This window comes from Myodes glareolus, chromosome 27 (assembly GCF_982192425.1).
Source record: "Myodes glareolus chromosome 27, mMyoGla1.1, whole genome shotgun sequence".
NCBI classification, from domain to species: Eukaryota; Metazoa; Chordata; class Mammalia; order Rodentia; family Cricetidae; genus Myodes; species Myodes glareolus.
In genome coordinates, this window is record NC_142052.1 from 1,488,226 (window position 1) to 1,503,288 (window position 15,063).

The 15,063-nt window shown below is 41.6% G+C and overlaps 1 protein-coding gene across 2 annotated transcripts in view; it reads left to right on the plus strand.

Moving 5' to 3' along the window:
- Positions 1–15,063, plus strand: part of Reln (reelin) — a 433,437-nt gene that overhangs the window by 51,569 nt on the left and 366,805 nt on the right. The gene's annotated exons all lie outside the window — the stretch shown is intronic.

Consider the following 15,063-nt stretch of genomic DNA (forward strand, 5'->3'; position numbering starts at 1 on the left):
TGTGTCTTTGAACTGAAATCTGTATAAACTAAAGTTATGTACTGAAAAATGAATGAAAATAACACATGAAGCTCACCAGAAACCAACCCTAGGTGTTGAACTCTTAGATCGTCATAGCAGAATGCTCCAGAAAGTAAGGGAACAAACATTGGCTTTACTTCACAATGTCAGAAGGTTGAGTCTATCATGATGGGAAGACTGTGGTTGAGAAGAACAGTTCATTTTGTGATATCCATCACGTGAAGCAGGAGGAAATAAAGAAGGGGTCAGAACGAGGAATCCTACCCCTGCCAGTGATCTGTGCTCTGCTGCTTCTTACCAACCTCCAATGGTATCACATTATGAATCCGTGAAGGGGCTAATTCGTTGGTTAGGTCAGAGTTCTTATGATCTCATTTACTTTGGAAATGTCCTCATAGAGGTGCACTTGGCCAGTCACCACATTTCTTCAATCGAGGAGAACGAAGACTAACCATCGTTCACGACAACTCTAGAGGACAGCTACTGCAAACAGTGGGAATCTGTTGTGTGGTGGGGTTAATGTAAGCCCCAGCCGTTCAACTCCTGCCTTTACTTCTATCATGAAATTCACTCAACTTTGTTATATAAAATGTGCAAATCAAAAACCACATACAGTTATCTCCTTTACCAAGGATGCCACCACAGGGCTCTGGTGTTGCCTGGAGTGGTCACCCCAAATCCTTTGCAGTCCTGGCTTCTCTCTCTCATTCTGAATTTGTGCAATACTCACCAGTCAGAGAATATTCACTGGTATTATGTGGGGTCTCCTAAGAACAGGGCATATTATTAAGTGTTTTTTGTGTTGCTTATACTAGAAGGCAATTGCAGTATAATACAAAGCAAAGTAGCATTTTACTGGAGCAAATTTCTGAATACAGCTTCAGTTCAATCCTGTTAGGACTTCCAGTTGTGTGGATAGTTGGCATTAGAGACTCTTCCTGGGAGCTGTCACGGCAGCCCTTCAGGTCACTGTAACTGCTCTACCCTGAGACCACCTCTCTGATGCTTATCTGGGTGGACATTGCTGAACCATGCAGATTCCTTGGTCTTCTTCCAATTATATAGACTCCTGGAGGGGCGGGATCTAAAGGTTGTGATTCAAAATACCCCTCAAGTGTTGAGAAGTCTGAGTTATGAAAGTAAATTTTTGTTTGGGAGATTTTAGTTGGCGAATGTTTCTACCAAATTCTCGTTGTTTGGCTACAAAATGTTTTCATTTGTGAGGTAGGCAAATAAAGAATAAGTACATCTTATAGTTTAACTGATATTTAAAAATGTGTCTAGAGCCTTTATGTATACAAATAGCTATAATCATTATATGTTTGTAAAAATGTTATTTCTACATTAGCTTGCCTTTCATCCAACCCTGCTTTGCTATGCTGTCTTTAACTTAAAATTTAGGTCAAGTTTTTGAAGAAAAATTAAAAGTTAAAACCGAATATGTGTGAAGGCTCGTTTAAGATTTACTTAGAAAGCCTGCACCAGAACCTGAGGCCGATCACCTTCTGAGAAGTGATCTTTGAGTCCTTGGCAGAGATCTTTGGTTTAACCAATCTTTGATAACTGATCACTTCCCACCTTCCTGGACTCCTGAACCAAAGACATTTCCTGATTATTCACACTTGGAATTTTTCTTTACTCTTATCTTTGAAAAAAATAGGCCATGTCTGCATTGAAGATGGAAATTTGTACTTAGCTGCAAAGGATTTGTTGTTTTTTAAAAAATATATTTTTAAGACTCATCAGACGAAGTGCCATGTCGTAATATACAAAGTGCAGCGTTTTCTATTGTACCCGTATTATATGTAATTGCAGCTTAATGTTTCGTGAATTATCTGTGCATCTATTGCTTTTTCCGAAAATTACTAAATAACCCTCAGGCTGTCTATCAATGTGTCATGTAAATGATTTTCAATTTAATTTTTTTGAAAAGCATTTATTTGTAGTATATTAAGAGTGCAACTAGCCATGTACTAATATTAAAACATCCTCTTTTATTTACTTTTCTTGCCATTATTCTGTTAATCTCAGTGTTGGTGAGTTTTGAAACATGGAGTAGGGATTCTACTAAAAGGGATGAGAGCGAGACTCAGATGTGCCTTTTGTAACTGTGCAGGTGACTCACCGTTGTACCCTGCCAGGATTGGGGCTTTATAGGTATCTTTTCAATGAAAGAATGAGTTGAGCAACATACATAATCTGATCATAAAGTTGAATGCTTTTAAAACTGGCTTATACAACAAATCAGTTACCATTCTGAATTCTCTGTACGGCATATGCGTTATTTACCCAGTAAATATTTAATGTCTTCTTTGGTCTTTAGCTTATAATTAGCTGAAAGCACATTAAAATACACCACGAAAGAATATTATAGAAAAACCTTTGATATAACTTTGTCATATTTTATCACCACATCCGTTTGAAGTGCATCCACTATGAATTATGTCGGTCATTGGTTCCTTTTTGCCCTTTGCTGCCATGACTGTAGTACCGACCATGTTACTTCACATACACGGTTGTGCAAATATGATCCACAGTGTGAAAAACCCACACATGTAGAGTTAGAATCCAAAACCAGTGTGTGTTTCAAGTGTGCTGTACTAACAAGCGTGGCTTTATGATTTGCAGCATGAGTTCAAATCCCCTTTAGCTGTCGTTGTTCAACACCACATTCGGAGGGATAGAAGAGATGCTCTGTGTTAACAGAACACTGCTTAAAAAAACAGAGTAAACTAGAATAATTATCTCTACTTGACTATTGTCAGACCTTATACAACTGATCGTAGAAATATATCTGATTTGGAAAAAAAAATATTACCCATGTACCTGCTTTCTGTTCAAACAAACAATACAATACAACATATTATTACATATACATATAACCAATACAATACATACAACCAATACAATACACTTACCAGCACAGTGCTTAGGAGATGCTAGGTTTATTTTTACTCATTTTTCTCAGCCCGGAAAAGCTTGATTGACATCAATGAGTCAAAAGACATGCATTCCTGGAACTTCTATTGGGAGATCGGGGGCAGTAATCTCCCCAAATGTGTTCTTTTAAGGCGAATCTTTGCTTAAATTTTACTAAATCATGATGAATTATAGACAAGGAGTTCTTTACTTTTAAAAAAGCAAGAACAAAAGGATAAAAAAGGCTGAAAACCTGAACACCGCACTCCTATTCACATGGCGTTAATAATTTATTGAGTGCAGGGCCAACAATATGAAATTTTCATGGATGAGCATCAACCAACCTCATATAAAAGCACTATGAAAAATAAGGTCAGAGATATTTCACAAATGCCAGTGATTCTTGGCTACAATTTTTTTAAATCATAGTTAGAACTGTTATCTATACAGCAAGAGTATTTTTGTTTCTAGAAACTAAATAATGCGATCATTTTTATTTAAAATTTCAAAAATTTTTAAAATAAAAAAAATCAGAGCCATAAAAGTCAAATATAAATGTCGACCATAAAATTATCTCTGCTCTGCTTTAGGTGCAAGTAAAAGACACATTCCTTCTTTATATTTGAGATTTAGTGATCTCAAATCTTGTGATTAAGGAATTAGAATTTTGGATAGACTGCCTTATCTGTAGATTTTAAAAATATTGTTTGGTTCCTCAGTGCAGGCCCATTATTCTGTTGTGCGTCTCCCTGTCTACAGATGGAATCCCATTGGAGTAATGCATTTTATCCCAAAATTAAGTTAATGTTTTGAGAAATTGTATGTGTGTGGGGGGTGGGATAGGAGGATTTCTAGACACATTTGACCGCACCGTTTTTTAGCTCCTAAGAATGATTTAAAGGAGGGGAAATGTTTTCTTACTGGTGGTGCTGCAAGACGAGATACACAGAGAACACATTGTTCATCTGAATCCGGATCAGTAGTAGATGCATCGCAGTTGGCCTCCCAGAGATCCTGGCTCCCCTCTCCAGCCTGTACAGGGTACGTCCCATGCCCTAGAACGCATTTAATATATCATTAAGTGTTGCAGATGACAGGTCTTGTCACCTGCCACAAATCCTGGCTCGTGTCCAGCTTGCCTCCTTTCTGGTGAGGACAAAGGTGCAGGCTCTTGCCAAGGCATTGTTCCTCTCGCGTTGGGAAGCACACTGACCCAGGGCTCTTTGACTTTATTGGTTTGGCCCTCGGTGTGGTTCCTTCATCATGCCGCTGTTACTGCTCCCCAGAGGCCATTCCTGCTCCTTCCTCTCTTCCCCAAGGGAACAGATCTATCTGTTCTATACATTCGGATCTATCTGAAATGAAAAACAACAGTAATAACAGTCATGACAAATGGCCATAATAATAATTGGCGTAGCAGGTATGAGGTGAAGTGCATTCCAAAGAGCAGCCTTCTGGGCACCCTCTTGGGCATAGTCTCCTGTGCCTAGCCCGAGGACTTGGGAGCAACACTGTCTACCGCCTTTCAAGGAAGCTAAATCCAGCCTCCCTCTTAGTCACGTGGGAAATGGGGGCTGCTGTGTTTAATTCATCAAAGATGGGAGGCACGGCTTCCACTTATGAAAGATACCTCTTACGTGTCAGGTAAAGCTTTCTACTCAACTCACCCACCCTCCCACTCCATGTTAGCTTTCTCATCGGTGAAATGGTAAAATAATAGTTCTTATCTCTAAGGCACATTGAAAAGATTGAAAGTTTAGAATAGCATTTGGCATACAGTTCTACAGATATCATTTAATGGTTGTTATTATGAAGGAAGTAACTGTTAAATGTGAATACAAGCCTGCCTTTAGAGATGGTCTATGTTGGCAGTGTGTTAGACTATGGAAGGAGGAAAACAATGGGTATGGTAAGTGTTTCTCCAAAGAGGGATAGAAAGGAAGTTGCTCTAGTCAGACAGCCGATCTCCACCAGTCCCCTTTTATTTTGGTGTTGGAATTAGTAAGACAGGAGGCATCTCATTCCATCATTTCCCCTTGGTTCATTATATAATTTTTAATTTTATTTTATGTATACGTGTGCTCTGCCCGCTCATACTACCGCACACCAGAAAAGGGCATCCAATCTCAGTACACATGTCTGTGAGCCACCATGTGGGTGCTGGGAATTGAACTCAGGACCTCTGGAGGAGCAGCCAGTTCTCTTAACCCCTGAGCCACCTCTCGAGCCCCATCATTATTTAAGTTTTAAATTAAAAATTTTAAATGTGTATGGGTGTTATGCCTGTGTATGTGCCTGCCCTGGTTCTTTACTTAAGATCCCTGTGTTCAGTTCCCTACTGTGAATTCACGGCCTCCTTCAGTGAACTTGACGCTGGTAATTTTACATATTTAGTGGTGTTTTAACTTATACAATTTAATGATATATTGTTATATTCTGCCATGCGGTTGGAAATGTTATTGAAATGGCTGGTAGTGTTTGCAACCATGGGAGGAAGTCACACAAACAATGGAATTATGGGAAGCGGTTCGAGGGTCAGGCTCTTAGAGAGCTTTCAAATGGCAGTTACACTGTGATCTTGAACACCTTGATACCCAGGCCCAGGGTCACTTTAAAGAAGAATCAGTAATCGAACACATGGCGTTGACAACATTTGGCAGTAAGACACACAGTTTGTTTCATTTTCAGAGAAATATGTTTGTTCCCCAGGCTATTTAATCTGCTCTATATTCAGAAGGCAAACCATAAGGCAAAAATGTTGCAGTGATATTTTTAATATCAACACTATTGCATTCTGCTGGTGTTTTCTGGCTTTGAAATAAATAAGATTAAGAGATGAGAGCTCTTAGTGAAGGGTGCCTCACCACTAATATTTAAACATTAATTTCAATATTTTTGCAATTTGCCACCATTTGATGTTTGTCATTTTGAAAAAAAAAGGCAAAAATATCACCCCAGATATTGCATGCTTCTTTGCCGCCCAGATTCAAGGCCTTTTGTATGGTGTGGAATGGAATGTGCTTGCAGTGATCCGTGTTTAATGGGCTGTAGAGCATTGTGGCCAAGAAGCTTTGGGATGACAATAAACAGCCTGTCATGTCTAAATTTGTGTTCTTAAAGACTTCCACTGGTTTTCTGCAGGAGTAGTACTGGTTCTTATTGGGAATATTTGGTAGAAGCTATAATTGAGAATACCTGGGTCTCTGTTAGTCCTTGTGAGGCAGAACTGCTCTCTGCACCACTGATAAGGACCACATCGTGTTGCTACCTCGTCACAATGTTTCTATTTTGCTGCCGCAGCCCAACGACCGTGTTCATGGTCCCCTGGCAAGAAGCTCATCGGCCCTGTAGCACAGATGAGGGCGAGGTGTGTATAACCCCCTCAGGCTTCTGATCCTGTCTGATTTTTTTTTATCCGAGGAAATGGCATGAAGACTTTAGATAGAAGAAAATGGTGTAAGATATCTTAGAGACAAAATTACAAGATTAGTGTGGCACATACATAAAATATGCACCTATATTCACATAGAAGGTACTTGTGAGCATAGGAAATATTGCCAGGTTTAACGTTCACTTCTACTGAAATTTTCTCAGGTATTTTTGAGTATTGTGATTAATTACTGAATTACGTTTTCATGAAAAGTGCTTTAAACCTTCATATTTCATATATCCATATGAAATACTCCTTTTCCTAAAGAAGTCAGATTTCCATTTGAATTACTCTGGCTACATTATTTTGCTTTTTTCTACCAATGTATTTTACGTTGTGATATGTGTCTCTTTATAAACCCAACAAAACTGAGTCGAAGCTCTGCTTTGGCCTGATCTCTGGGAAGCATGGTTCACCTGGTTTGCAGTTTCTGGGATCTTGGGGTTCCCAGGAGGCAGAGAAATCTTTCCCCAGGAAATCGGACAGACGCCCTGAGGCAGATGGCTTCTGAGCTCACACCTGAAGAATGAGTGAGATTTGAACAAAGGTCACAGGAAAGCCAGGCTATGTGAGAGTGCCTTTCAATCATATGACAGACAGGAAGTGCAGAGCCATTCTAGTGAGATTGGATCCGGGATAATTCCCCTTAGATAGAGGAATTTCCCTGGTGGTGCTGGTTATGGCGGTCACCTGCAGGTCTTTGAAGCCGCAGTTCAAATGTAGGGTGCTAATTCTGGATAAGAGGAAGCTCAAGACCTAGAACAAAGGGCAATGCCATCCACTAAGGCACATTTGCTTTCATATTATGGATGACAACACACTCGTTATTTCAACCCTAAAAATACTAGAAGGTTCAGGATTCTATCTAAAATCCATAATATTGCTAGTTTCTTTATATTGAAGCTACCTAGTTCTATCTAAAATCCATAATATTGCTAGTTTCTTTATACTGAAGGTACCTGGTTTTATCTAAAATCTATGATATTGCTAGTTTATTTATACTGAAGGTACTAGTTCTATCTAAAATCCATAATATTGCTAGTTTATTTATACTGAAGGTACCTAGTTCTATCTAAAATCCATAATATTGCTAGTTTCTTCATACTGAAGGTACCTAGTTCTATCTAAAATCCATAATATTGCTAGTTTCTTTATACTGAAGCTACCTAGTTCTACCTAAATACCCATAATATTGCTAGTTTTTTTATACTGAAGGTACCTAGTTCTATCTAAAATCCATAATATTGTTAGTTTCTTTGTACTGAAGGTGCCTAGTTCTACCTAAAACCCATAATATTGTTAGTTTCTTTATACTGAAGGTGCCTAGTTCTATCTAAAATCTATAATATTGTTAGTTTATTTATACTGAAGGCACCTAGTTCTTTTCACAACACCTCAGTTTTATGAAAAATACAAAAAAATGGCTACAGAGAGATAAGGATTTCCTAGGAAACAATTTTCTATTTTTTAACACGAAAATCTGTAAGGCTGCCAGCAGCACCTGTGGAAAGTAGATTAAGCAGGTAGGCGCTTAGAGCATGGATTGTTATTCATGCTTTCTATCAACCTTAATGTCTGAAATGGATAGGGGGAAGCATCCTGTCCTGTAGTGTGTTTAGTTAGGTATCCATTAGATATGCATAGCATGACAATTGTTCATTGTAACTGTAATCCAAATATTAAGTTGCAATAGAATTTTTCCTATCTTAATGTGCCCTAAGTTGTATCTCTTAATTATAACTTCTTCTTATACAAAAATGTTTCATCCATGGTTTTAAAGAAATAATACTTATGGAACATTTTAAATTATGTAATTTGGGATGATAACATTCTGAACCAGTGTCAGAAAATTAGCAAAATTTCTCTAGTGGTTATTGGTATTGGTATCTTTTGCTTTCTGAAAATGGATTATCTGTATCTACAGAGCACACATGTGCACACATACACTCACAGTGATTCAGGTAGAGCTTGCTTATTTTAAAAAAATAAATAGTTATCTCTGTCTTTTATTAACCATCTTCATCAGTGGGTCAAGTATTATGGGACCTACGACTGCTTTGAGTTTTTGTGGTAACTCATGGAGATTGAAATAAGTTTCATTCACAATGCTAGCTTCAGTTTCTTCTATCATGAACCATATCAATATTCCATATAGTGTTTCTGGTCACTTGTCGGGAGTCCCTTTTAGGCTCTCAAGATTATTTCACTTGTTTAGTTACTGGCAGGTGCAGCTGTAAATAATGAACTGAGACTAAAGAAATGAAAATAGGTCTTGAGGGGTTCGTTCCAGAAAATTAAAAGAGAGCAGTTAAGTGAGAACACACACGAAAGCAAGAGCCAGTGCTTGTGAGCTGACAGGTGCAGCCTGGTGCAAAGGGATGCAGAGACCAGAGAGCAGGGAGGAGCCTTGGTAAAAGCTGCCCCTTGAAAGGATGGAGGTGTGGAATTCGGAGCGGCGGCAAAGACGACTGTGTCCAGAGCCGCCTCCAAGCAGAGACAGTACTTGATTTCTGTGTTTGCTTTTTAGGACATCTTGGCAGATTAAACAAGGGGTTTCAAACAGAGACAAGTGGAAGCATTCTAGTGAGAAAAGAAAGATGGCAGGCGAAGGGTGTGCTCAACAGTTCAGTGCCCAGGGTCTTGGTGCAGCGCCCCAGAGGTTCACTTACTTCCTGCGTGGCCTCTGTAGTCTCCAGTCCGTGAGGCCATGTGGACTGCAGGCCTCCTGAAATTTCCTGCAAGAGAATAGGAAATCTAAGCTGGACGTAGTGGGGTTTTGTTCCTGCTGTTTTTGTTTTGTTTTGTTTTGTTTTAAAAAATGTTAGCATTTAATGAATCTTCCTGTATGGCTTCAAATCATAGCACAGGCACATCCAACACCGCTAGCTAGTTCCTTCAGCTCCTGTGCGGACGAATTCGGCCCTCATGATCACAGGCTGCTGCAGGACCTCTCCCTTCCCTGCGATATAGCAGAAGTCTAACTGCACCACATCAGCTATGGGAGCAGCTCCAGTCTTGTCTTTTTCAGTGTTAACCCGTGTCTGCCCGCTAACCAGTGTCCACAGTCTGGTTCCTCTTTAAGTGGCAATGCTTCATCCAAGCTTTAAGTCCCCGGCGGGCATTTGTTGAAGCTGATTCTGTGGCGATGCATGCATGCCTCCAGCATTTTCTTCAACTCCTGGATGCCCGTGGTGCTTACGGCTGAGTCCGTGGCTGCGGATCACGTGGTGCTCTGCTGGGTCCAGGGCTGTGAATCACGTGGTCCCAGAGTTTCTGGGTCTTCGTCAGAGAAATCAGACCCATTCATTTCTTTAGTAATGGTTCCTAGCGTAACCACTGCCATGGCTTGGGATGACTCACTTGACAGAAAGAGAGGTCTGAAATTTCACAAGAGTTGGGGCAACATTTCCCTTTCTTAAAAATAAACAAGAGAAAGACAAAGAGATTCGAAATTCACATGTGGACTCTTCATCTCATCTGCTTAAAGAGATGGAAATGGAGGCTTGTTACACACTGTCAACAGGGTAGCTTATTTTTTCAAAACTGCATTTTTTCCTCTAAAAATGCTTTAAATTCCCAGGTCTAGCAAACAGAGAAGATTATAATCAATTTGTTTCAAACAAGGAATATTTTCTTTTAGTTGATCATGCAAACATTCTGCACAAGAGAACTTACATACATGTAAGTCTACCTGCTTATGTTTTTTTTAATTTTGCAAATGTTTTTGGCTGACCTTTTGGTTAGTTTCTCTCTGCATTGCTCTATCTTGGATTCGGGAAAAACATTTTACATATTTAAAGAGCCAGGCTTTCTCTGTCTCTCTCGCTCTCTTTTTTTCCCCATGTGTATTTTCCAAATGGGATTCAGCTGACCTAAATCCTGGAGTGTGGAATTTATAGCACAGTTCTCGGGAAACAACCTGAAGAGGAGATAACCCCACTTTATTTTCTGTGAATGAGTTAGTCACTATTCATTCACCAAGTATTTAGCCAGCATATAAAAATGTCATGATTTTATCTAGACGCTCAAGATGTTTTACTAAACAAAACATCGGAAGTGATTTGGTGATTACATTGTTCTACAGAACAAGACTTACAATCAATGTAATTAAAGTACTGTGAGTAGATGCATCAATATACTTTGTTACATGGTAAAAATGACAGAAAAACAGAGAAGAAATGTAGACTCAACTAAGGGATTCTGGGAATGCGGGGGAGGTGGGCAGGGTTGTCTGCCGTTGCAGATACTACATTCAAGGCAGCCTTCATTCACAGGGGGGTATTTGAGTTGATGCTTGAAGCGGGTGAGGGAATTGGCCCTTCAGGTTCTGAAAGGAAAGAACCTAAGGTGATTGGGTGGCTAGTGCCAGGACTTCTGAGCCAGGAAGCTAGGATGGAGAGAGACAACAAAGATGAAAATGCAGAAAAAAATCCAGGACGACCAGACAGTAGTTGCTGTGTAGGTCACTAATGCGTAGACTGCCTTCCTCCGAAGTTAGGGGAGACTCTAAAAACAGTGGCATGGCCTGTCAGATGTGTGTTGTAAAAGAATTTTACTGAATTGTGCTGAAGACAGTCTGCAGAGGAGAGAGTAGAGCTGAGAGGGCCAGGTCACGGAAATGATGAGACCGTTTGTGGGAAAGACAGTGCTCACCCAAAGCAGCAAGACATGTGGCCAGACTTGGAATATGGTTTCAAGCAGAGCTGGCAGGATTGGTTGGAGGGCTGTGTGAGAGGTTTGGGAGGAGCTTGATTCCAAAGGGGGCTGAGATGTTTTCGGTCTGGATAAGCAGAGGCCGGTGTGGTTATCCACTGAGCGTTGGTTACATGGAGGGCAAGGTCTCACGATACCTCTTGGATATCCAAGTGGGGATGCCAAGCAGGAGCTTGCCATGTGTCTAGAGCTGAAGAAGAGGCCTGACATGGGGCTAAAACTTCGGCAGTAGTTAGCTTACGGTGGTATTTAAATCAAGGGACAGGGTCTCGTGTTTCTCAATAACTCCATTTCATTCGCTTGGTGTTCAGAAATGATTTCTCAAATTTAAATACACCCAGAAGGGCCACATAATGGGTGTTTGACAGATCCCAGCATGGACAGGATCTTGGACCTAATTGGGTTGGCGAGGGAATGAAGAAAAAGGTAACTGGGTGAACTAGGCTCTTGGATGGAGTATCCACAACACCCTGGAAGTTCAGGGTGTGTACTGTATGCAGTTGAAGAGGGAGGCTATGTTACTGCCTCCAGCTGAACATGGAGGTGGGGTAATCACACACAGATAGACAAGGGTTCATGGTGAATCAAAGAGGCAGGTTTAGCAACCTAAGTAGGAGCAGCTGTAAGGGGACAGTCTTCAGGTTGTAAATATACAGAGGGAGGAAGCTGTGATGGACATTTTCTGCAAACATTGTGGACATTGGCGCTTGGTTCCTAGAGGAAGGCTTTGTCCTCTCTCTAAGCCTCGCCTGAGGAAGGCTTTTTTTCCCCACGGGCCCTTGACAAGACCTTAGCCATGTAAACAGCACACGTTCACTCAGGGTTTTCTCTACTCTCTTCAGTGTCCACATCTCCACCAAGAAAATAGGACCAAGTGAATCCCAAACATTCCAGGCAGTTGGAAGATGCAGACCTCTCGGGCTGCAAAGAGCTGTGTAATTTGTGACGCCGCCAATGCATCGGATCTGTCGCTTGTCATCAGTGGGAGGGGCTTTGGTTACGGGGTGGGCACCTCCATTTAGGGTTAGTGCTGAGTTTTTGAGGACAACCGAGGAAAGAACCCTCAGCTATGTTCTTGTACTCAGGCATGTTTTCATGTTTGTTTCACTGCGTGGATCATGGAAGACTTATGGAGGGAGGGCAGGCATATAAGCTGGAGATGCTGTTCATCTTGCGTTTAGCTGCTCACAGCTCTGACTCGGTGGGAATGTTCAGAGACGGAGTCGTGAGAGGAGGGGAGCTGGGGGGTCCTTGCAGGTCACAGGAATTGATGCGGGCTGTCCAGGAACTAGATAGTCAGAGGCTTCTAGAATTGTAGATATCCAGGAGCTCTGTGCAGGGTTCTCAGTTCTCAGTCTTTCTGTTCTCAGTCAGAAAGAGCAAGGTTGTGTTTAGGGCTTGGAAGTTGGAAAGGAAAGGGCCCCGGCTCGTGAACAGTTTACTGCACACACAGTGTGGTGTTTAGAAGGTAGAGCTCCATAGTAGACATGGTGGCTTCTAATTCTTCCAGTGTGCTGCGTAGTGTCTTCCCTTTTCTAAACGAGGAATCGAAGACACCCACTCCAGTCCCTCCCTGGTCAGCATGGAGAGAGTTGAAGCTCAGATTCAGAGTTGCCTCCAATACCAGACCAACACGCTCATGGTATCAATATGTTTTTTGTAAGGAGCTGGAGCTGCAGTGTAGAGTACAGAAGACATCACAGCAGCCAGGACGTGATGCATTGGAACTTAATTACTGCCTCTCTACTGATTGCAGTGATGTGGAATGAGGAAGCTGCTTTCCCCTCAAACTTCATAAAGCCAGGAGACACAGAAGCAATTGAAAAATAATTAATCTTAGTCAAGACAGCCGAGTCTGTAATCTCAGCTCTGTGGAAGGTGAGGGAGCAGCAGAAATTCAAGGGCAGTCTTGGAACCTTAGGAGATCCCGCCCCGGGACATAAACAGAAGGCTGGGGATGACATGGTGTTTTTAAGGGTACGTGGAGGGCCCCGTTCAGTCCCCAAACCATGTCTCTCTCTGTCTCTGTCTTTCTTTCCTCTTGTTGAACTCATTGATATACAGGAAATCAGCTTCAGCAGAATCAACCACAGGCTTTGGACTGAGCAACACAGACTTCGGGACCCTGGGATTAGGATATTATTCTGCAGATGAGGAAATTCAGACACAGAGAGATAACTGGGTCTCCTAAGCCCACACAAGCATCCAGTAGCAGAAGAGGACCTGATACCTGGGCCTCATCCCTTCCCTGCCTCTGCCCAGGGGCCTTCCCGTCCGAAGCCTTTTGCCCTTTTGATAACAATGCCACTGATTGCTGAGGTTTTTGCTTTATTTTTCCTTCGTGCATGTGAACAGCCCAGTAAAAAAGCTGTAAACTACTGGCCTGTGTGACACTTTGGGATCGAAAGAAAACAGAAATAAAAATAAAACACAAAACAAAAAAGAAACCACATAAACAAATAACACAACCTAGAATCATGTGGGGAGAAAATCTCGACTGAAAAACGATTTAGTTCAGGCTGGTCTGTGGACATGTCTCTAGGTCTGTCTTGACAGTCAGTAGACCAGGTCCACCGGGTGTGGTGCCCTGAATTGTGCAAGACTGAAGAAAGATAGCTGGACAGAGGCGCAGACAGACAGGGAACAGGGACGCATTTTTCCTTCTTGTCTCCCGACTGGGGGTGTGATGTCACTAGTTCCTGCCTCGCCTACCCCAAAATGATGAGCTGTAACTTGGAGTTGAAAGCCGAATGTGCTCTTGCTTTCCCCATGTTATATCCTGTCCTAGTGATAGAAGTAAGAGTATATTAGGAATCAGACATTTAGGTGATAGCCCTGGGTGCGGCTCCGTAGATTGCTCACTTTTTATGCCGGGGTAATAATAATACTTCCCTCACACACATGCTTTGACAGTTAAACGAGATGCATGTAGATTGGCGAGCTCAGAGCCCAGATAACTGATTTATATTCCAGCACTGAACCGTACTATTATTTTTTTTTTTTAATCAGCCGTTGGAAAGGCAATGTATTCGAATACCCAGTGCCATTTGGGAGATGGCCTGATGCGAGGCTGTTTTATTATATACGCGTCTTGTTTGATGCGGCATGATAGGAATGTTTCAGACCATTTATTTCTACTCACTGGACGTCCTAGAGTTTCATTTAAACCATCTCATCAGAGTTAATGTGACTGACCATTCTCCCTATTACCATCCAGTGGGATGGCAGCCTTGATCTGAGCCCTACCAAAATAACATCATTACCTTCCTCTCCTGCTTCCCCCAAATGGTGTTGTCTTTATCTTATCAAGGCTAGGCACAAAGGAGGTCATGGTTTGTTTTTAGGATGGGGACCAAGTTACGATTTTAAGAAGCCTAACCCAAAGCTTGTGCCATACAGATTGATTTACTCCAGCCTTCTTCAGAGGAACGTTCAGCTCTGCGGCCGTAAAACCGTGTGGACCTGTCTTGTAGGCTTTGCTCTGAAACACAAAGCACACAGCGGTCCCTTTCTCGTTCACAAGAGGAGCAGACAGACTCTTCTGGATCCGTGTGCTCCACTGAGAAACTTCAGGGACCCCATGACAAGCACCGCGGTGCATCTCTCTGCTCTCCGTTCAGCCAACAATAGATTGTTTCCCACAGTATGGAATAAAGTTTTTTTACAGTGTTTTGTCATAATGCCAGAACTCCAGCCATGCTTTGATAGCCTTCAGGGGTGGGACTGGAGATGGTGTGTGTGTGTGTGTATCTATCTGATGGTACATTATTTTCAGATTTTTTAAATGTAGCTAGGAAACATGCAAATGAATGCAAAAGCTAGGACCAGCAATTACAAATTATAAACACTGAGATTCTGAGGCTTTTGTTTCCTCTGCAATTTCGTGTGTGTGTGTATGTGTGTGTGTGTGTGTGTGTGTGTGCACACACACACACATACACATACATACAGATACACAACAGACAGACCCAAAGTAACCG